General features: G+C 42.8%; 1 long non-coding RNA gene across 1 annotated transcript; it reads right to left on the bottom strand.

The window, feature by feature from the left end:
- Nucleotides 1-494: 494 nt before the first annotated feature.
- LOC134734626 (uncharacterized) lies at nucleotides 495-3629 on the bottom strand. The gene is made up of 2 exons (XR_010117756.1): nucleotides 3109-3629; nucleotides 495-1167 (listed from the first exon to the last, which is right to left on the bottom strand). It is a non-coding gene; the product is annotated as an uncharacterized lncRNA (long non-coding RNA).
- Between the last annotated feature and the right edge of the window lie 4072 nt (nucleotides 3630-7701).

The following is a 7701-nucleotide window of genomic DNA, read 5'->3' as shown; positions in this document are numbered from 1 at the left end:
CTCTCCTTACACGATAGAGAAGGTGGTTTAGATGCTAGCAAGGTGGACACACACCGTCTGGAGCTTGCAAACATCGTGAATTTGTGCAATGCTCTGGTCTTCTCACCCTGGTTCAATTTCAGACATCAAACTTAAGAGCTCAAAAGATAAATATTTTGAATTTATTTCAATATTATGATTTGTAATATTCCACTTTTATTAACATCTTTCAAGTATTAAATTGTAGTATTTTTCCCCCTCAATGCCTCCAGTCTTGGGTTTGAATCTTTTGGAAGTCAACATTCACTTGTGTTCCATCATCAAAGCTGGTAATCAACTGTATTACTGGAAGCTAACTAGGGCTTTTTTTTTTTTAATGCTACCCTAAAAAATTATTTTCTTTAAAAGGGTAAAAAAAGTAGTTTTAACAAGAACAAATTTGCTAGTAATTAGATGAACCAATCTTATGTCTTCCAGCACTTGGAAATGTGAAATTCACCAGAACTCTCACAGCATTAATTAAAATGAATTTATGTTTTTTTAATAAAATGCTTCATGTTTTAGCTTCTTTATTCTTCCACCAAATGTGATTATGTGGGGGCTGAAGGGAATTCAGGTTAATATGTTGACACACTTAACAATGCAGGGTCATGTTGCACAATACGCTTCACTGGTTTGGTTCAGTACACCCCCTGACAGGGCCTAATCATCCTCTGCCCTAAAGGCAGAGGGAAAGAGAGGATTTTAATTACTGCTCTGTATGCAAGTTTGCCAGCATTAAATTGAGACATAATTAGGCCTCTGAATTTTAATAATTGTCCTAGCTAATTGGGCAGACAAGTACGTTATACAGCATGCCGTGATTAGATAATTAGTATTTCCAAATGACAAAATTGAGCTCTTGATTACAAATTCTACATGAAGGAGGAAAAAGGTAGCAAGCAAATCTTTACAAGTCTATTAAGGGAGAGTTTAGCGATGTTGGTAATTTAAAGTCCATTAGGAAGCAACATTTCGCTCTCAGAGCTGGATGTCTGAGACAAGGGCCTCTGGCCTCCTCTGCCTCCTCCTCAGGGTGCTCTGTTTTCTCTGGGGTCTGCTGCATCCACCTTCCCCCATCAACCCCAAGCTTAGCAGCCATCATTGACCTTGGGTGAGGTCTGTTTCGCTAAATGGCAGGTGGTAACTCTGAAGAAGAAATCACGAAGTGTAGGAAGGATAGAACAGAGAAGAGGTAATCTACCAAGGTGGGGAGGGGCTGTGTAAGTACCCAATGTGGCTTTCTATTGCAAACAGCTGTTCTTTCAATCGTCTCCCAGAATTTACCACTCTCATTGTATCATCAGCTCCACTAAAATCTTTTTGGTGGAAAAAAATCTTAAAACCTTAAATTTCTGAAGTATTATATTATTGGGGTGAAGAGTGTGGGCATTGGAGATTGACTTGGATTTGAAGTCATCACTTACTAGGAAGGTGGTCTTGCATAAATTACTTAATCTTTCCAGGTCTCAGTTTTCTCTTTGGCAAAATAAAGAACCTTCTCCAATAAGATTGTTGAAATAATTAAATAAGATAATACACAAACAAATGGTCCCCAACTCAGAATGGTTTGACTTAGCATTTCTGTACTTTACAACTTTACAATGGTACAAAAGTTCCCTGATTTATGATGGGGTTATGTTCAAATAAACTCATCACAAATTGAAAATATTGTAAGTCAGAAATGTACTTTCAACTTAAGGTATTTTTAATCTACAATAGGTTTATCAGGACAATCCCATCATAAATTGAGGTGCACCTGTAGTTTAAAGCTCAGTGCCTGGCATGGAGTAAATGTTCAATAAATACTAGCTGTTAAATGCAAATTAAATCAATAATATTGGAAGGCACAAGGTGAAGTTGCTTGGTCTGGATCTTTGCTATGCCAGTCCTCAGATGAAGCAAGGTTCCCTATCCCCATTGCTTTCTGACAGAGGAATGTGGTACTTCATTTATGCTGGGAGGGTGGGGGTGAAAGCCCAATGGCAGCAGCTGCCTCCACAGCTCAAATGCCCAACCAGATTTCCTTTCTCCCCATTCTTCAAGGGTTGGCATTGCAGATAAGCCCTCCCATGCAAAAGTCATGGGGGCACTTAACCTAAGAAAAATGTGGTATAAATTCTGCATCTTACCTTCACACCTTGTGATTCGCTCTGCATGAATGTCACTTTATTACTACAAAGGCATAATTCTAGCTGCTAAATTTTTTTCACAATCAATAACCAGTAGTCTAGGCTCTAAAGCTATGTTTTTCAGTCAAAAGGAATATCACTTGGATGCAAACTAGAACCTTTCTAAAAAATGATTGATTGGTGGTTCATGGCTGACTATCTGATGAAAGTTTGTAAGGGGAAAAACTCAGAAGTTCCAGATGTATATTTCTGGCCACTGAGAAGGAAAATAACAATGTATCCATGGCCTGGTCCAGTCAAAATAGGTACCAGGCTGAATCAGTATTTTTTTTTTTTTTTTTTTTTGAGACAGAGTCTCATTCTGTCGCCCAGGCTGGAGTGCAGTGCAGTGGCATGATCTCAGCTCACTGCAACCTCCACCTCCCAGGCTCAAGAGATTCTCCTGCCCCAGCCCCCTGAATATCTGGGATCACAGGCACGCACCACCATGCCCGGCTAATCTTTTATATTTTTAGTAGAGACGGGGTTTCACCATGTTGACCAGGCTGGTCTTGAACTCCTGACCTCAAGTGATCCGCCGGCCTTGGCCTCCCAAAGTGCTGGGATTACAGGCGTGAGCCACGGCGCCTGCCCTAAATCGCCCTTTCTTATTACTTTCTTAGAACTTTGGGCTATCTCGTTTATGAATGATGGAAGAGTTCTGCTGAGGATTTCAATTCAGAAAGCAGGGTTCTCTCTGTGGGTAAACTTCATATCACCCAGACATAATTTCTACCGAACATCATCAATTAAATATCGAGAGAGGAGGTCAACACCTTGAGACCTGAGGAAGAAGAAGAAATACTTATGATTAAGTGTACGATGCAAACATTCTATTAGAAGCTTAGAAGCAAAGAGTAAGATACTATTTTCGTGGATACGAGGGAAGACAGAGAAAGACAGAGGGAGCGGCCCTTACGACTGATTTGTGTTTACACAATAAGGAAATCTCTCCTCTGGGGTCTCTCTGTAGTTCACAGGGACCCTGCTTCCAGGGGCACGCGTGGCGAAGAGAGTCCGTCCAGAGCTCCAGCCCTCACTGCACTTCCCAGGTGCCAAGACAAAACATCACCGGGTGGGGAGAGAACTGTCATGAGGATTATTCCCCCGTCACACAATGCTGAGCTTCTCTCCCTCTCTTTTTGAAGAAGTGCGTTTATGACTGATCGCTCAACACCTTGTTGGTTCCGATTGCAGAAAACACACCTTATAAATATATGATAACCATCCTGTAATAGAGAGTGTGACAATTTACTTAACAGTGCGTTTCGGGCTGCTAATTGATCGTTTCAGTCCAGGGACGATTTGGAATAAATTATAGCCATCAAAAGGATATCACAGCTCATTTTGGTGGAAGGGTTTCCACGTCGCTTCGTGTTCGTCTCCCGGAGAGAGCAGATTGCACCCGGCGGCCGTTGAGGAGCGGAGGGAGGGGGCAGGGGGGTGGGGAGGGAGCAGGGGGGCGGGGCCGGGGGCGGGGCAGCGTCTCCCGCGGCGGCTGCAGGTCCGCTGCCGGACGGTAGAGGCCTCCCTTCCGAGGAGGCGGTGCTGGGGCGGGCGCAGGACTGCAGGCTGGGGCTCTGCTCCCCGGCGCGAGCCCGCGCGTGGTTCCCAGTGAAGTCCCCGTGCGGCTGGGCCCAGCCTGAGTATTCTCCGCCCGCCGTCCTCCCCCTGCAGGCGGCAGCGCCCGTTTATTTGAGGTGAGAGTCTCCCTCGGGCAGAGGGCCCTGCTTGGGGCGGGGGTGCTTGCGTGCGCGGGGTTGCACCTCCTGCCCGAGGCTTCCCCTCAGCGGGGCTGCTCCGCAGGGCAGACGCGGTGACCCAGGGCGCTGCGTTCTGCGCTCCTGGAGCTGGGGGTAGCGAGGCGTGGAGGCGCCGTGGCCCCGTTGGGGGCTTTGTGTGCACTTGGGGCTCGTGACCCGGATACTTCTGGTTCTCACGCTGCAGTCGGGGAGGAGGCTAGTGGAGAGACCCAGTCTGGAGGGAGCTGTGCCCGCCGCAAACCCCAGGAGAGGGCGTGGAGAGGGCCGGCCCGCCGGGACGGCGCAGCCAGGCGATGCCGGGGTCGCCCAGGGGTCGCGAGGGCAGCGGGTGACGCGCTGTGGAGCGCGGCGAGAACGACGGTCCCTGACCCCAGAGCGCTCGCCAAGGCCACGCCGAGGTGGCTGGACCCTGCCCCTCCCCGCTGCCGGCCTGGGCCCCAGCCTGCCTCAGAGACTTCGATTTCAGTTCCTAGCAAAAGTTTGTGCCATTGTGTGGTGGTCGTGGAGGAGGGAGACCCAGGCGCCTGTCTATCGCTGGATGGGATTGGAATTTGAAGAAAAAATGTCCCTACTCCTGTTGCGGGTTCTTGCCTATCTGGCCGCCTCCAGTCCCGCCCACGAGACCTCCAGCTTTCATTCTCTTCCTAAATTAAAGCCCCAGGACTGAGGCCCTTCACGCATGGCGTAGCCTCCATCCCCGGTGCCCAAAGCCGGCCATCGCACGGCGGTTCTTAGCTTTTTAGTCTCTGTCACGCTAATACATGGTGTCAGTCCAGGTCAGGGATGGTTCCATGTAGGCGATTTTGACAGCAGTCATCATACCAAGCTATTAGGAAGTGTGATGTCAGTGCGTTCTGGAACGACAGATAATATATAAACCAGTTCTTGACACGGTATCTTACAAGGAAACATTTGAGGCCATCAGTAAAAGAGGCATTTTAATTCACACACTAAAAATATTTCGTGTTTAGTTAACATCGTGCAAATGTTGAAAGAGGTAGTAGCATTTATCATTTTGTAGGTATTTATCAATGTACTCAAAAAAGTCCCTATAGGAAGGAGGAGGTTTTTGTCTTATTTCCATTCTGTCATAAACTGAGGAACAGAGATATTATGTAACCAAATAGTCCAAGTAAGTTAGTGAGAGAGCTCTATTTATGTGACCAAACATTTTCTAAAACTGGAATAATTGGAAAAATCAAGTCCAAATTTAAGCAGATGCTTTAGGCTTAATATTATATGATAGCCAGAAGTGTATTTACATGGACCAAATACTTTGGGAGGCTAATCTGTGGGAATTAATTTTATGGTGAACTCCATATGGGGCCCAAGATACAGTTTTCTTTTCCTCCATCCATCCATTCAATAAGTATTTATTCATTATCTATTATAGGTCCTCCACTTCACTTTGCCATTGAACATGATCCCTATGGACATTTAATAAGTAATTGTTGAAATGTAACTAAAATATGTATATTTTCTCCTTGCTCCAAGAAACTCAAGGAACATTATTATGAAAGAGTTAAATACTGTGGCCTTTCTTTGATACAAATGGAAAATTGTGTTGATTACCTTTAAGTAGAAAGTCAAGGGAAAAAAATAAATTAGGAATCAGAAAGTTTTCTCCAGATTGTGCCGTATTCACAGTACCACACAGTACCATGTTTTTTTTTTTTTTTTCTCCTTTAAAACTCATTAAGCAAAGTTTAAAGGACATACGTGATTGAAGGGGATATTCTTTTAATTACTTTAGAATGCAAAATAATCCCTAAAAGGTCTTGCTCCTTATTTGGTATACTGGACGGGCTGGTTTCATTTGAGTTGAAAGCACTATATTTCTAGTTAAAATCAAGACCACATATAGTACCTTTTGTCCTCCCAATCTTAAGTCAGAATGGTCTACAATTAAGTAAACAAAATGCATCCAAAGTAGTCATACATACACCTGGTTAAAATTAATTGGTTTAATAAAAATATAAAAACATACTCAATATGTTTATCTCAGTTATAGTTTTCATCTTTCTTGGATAATGCTTGAAATCATTCAAAACAATATCTAGATCCTAAATATTAAAACATTTTGTGTGAAATCTGCAAGATGCACCTAAAAGATGTACCATTTTTTGAAGTACAATATGTTAGGAATAATTTTGTCCGTAACTCTCAGCTGGAGGGCTGAAACCGGATAACCAAGATCTAACTAATGTCTGCGTGTTAACTACACCAGAACTTACACAAACATTTTAGTGTGTTCTCATCTATCAAGTCATCTTGGAAGGCTGTCACTTATTGTGTAGGTGCTTCCATTGCTGCCATTGCTCAAAACGTTTCTGGAGCTCTTTGTTGGGCACTGCTTTCAGAACCCACAGCACATCTGGTTTAAGAGCCTTGGAGGTGGCAAGCCATCTTCCTTTAGCATCCTTCAGTGCCCTGAAGAATAAGGTGGGTGGTCAAGTCAGGATAATATAATTTGGGGTCAAAACAAGCTGAAAGAAAATTAGATGGCTTCCCTCAATGACTTTTTAACTAGTTATAAAGTCATCATACTAACATATGGCAGCACCACTGGAATAAGAGTAGCTGCTAAAGGACAGCCTTAAGAAAAGTGCTACACATTCTCTTTGATTGTCAATGAATTACTAACTTAACAATCATATACATGTATAGTGCATTGGTATGCATGATAAAGACATATTACTTCAAAAAGTTATATTGTCAAGAGTTTGGTTGGTTGATTCTAAATTTTTTGAGTGCATAATTTTGGTACGATTTAAAAAGCTAAGTTCTAGAATATGGAATTGGGTGGGAAACATTCAAGATGTCATGGCTAAAATTAGGGTTCCCCTATATAATTCCACAGGATTGGCATTCCACATTCCTTGAAATATTAAAAAATCATACTCATTTAAGAAATCAAACATAACATGTATTCTATTTGCTGAGCAAGGCTTTGACTATTACAAAAAACTTTGCCTTCTCTTAGCTCATGGGTGAGGCCTAACCTGTGAGGTAAAACACTTGTCATTTTTAGTAGTTGATTATAAATACAGACTGAAAAGTATATATGTAGGGGAACCACCATATTGTTTTAAGTTAATAATATTCAACCTGCTTTACAAAATACAGAATCATGAAACTCCTAGCCCAGTGAATTAAGCTCTTATTATAATATTCAAGGCCAGAATGTGGGAGATGGTATGGAAAGTCATTCAAGGAAAAGAGCAGGATCGGGGAGAAAGAGGTTAGTCATGGGGCTTTTTAATTATAATTAGTTGTATTCATCTGAGGGAACAATTTACCATTGCTTTCCAAAAACCAGCAAACAATTTAAAATTTGAGGAAATAATTCAAATTCAACTCCAGCTGAGACTATACAGAAAGCCAAGAAAAGCAGAAAGAATGTAATTAGCTGAGTAGGAATTTTCTTAACAGTTCAAGTCTAATACCTTTAGTATTATGTAGAGGGCCAAGGGATCATTAGTGATTAGCAAGAATCCAGACTGTACTGATCAGGAGAGATCAAGGCCAATGGACAAAGATGAAAGAGCTTTCCTGCTTAAACCCAATGTTGCAAATGCTGTTGCTCTTACCCAGGGAAGGTCAGCCAGCAGACAAAGAAATAGGGCAGTAGTCCCAAAGCAACAGGTAGAGTCATTCCTCTCTTTCACTCCAGAGTTAGATTGCATATGGAGATTAACCAAGATTGAGCTGAGACAAAAAGAATATCATTCTTTCAGCCAGGTATAAGG

The sequence above is a fragment of the Symphalangus syndactylus genome, chromosome 12, assembly GCF_028878055.3.
Source record: "Symphalangus syndactylus isolate Jambi chromosome 12, NHGRI_mSymSyn1-v2.1_pri, whole genome shotgun sequence".
Lineage (NCBI taxonomy): Eukaryota > Metazoa > Chordata > Mammalia > Primates > Hylobatidae > Symphalangus > Symphalangus syndactylus.
The sequence above is the reverse complement of the archived record's forward strand: the minus strand, read 5'-3'. Positions and strand labels throughout refer to the sequence as shown.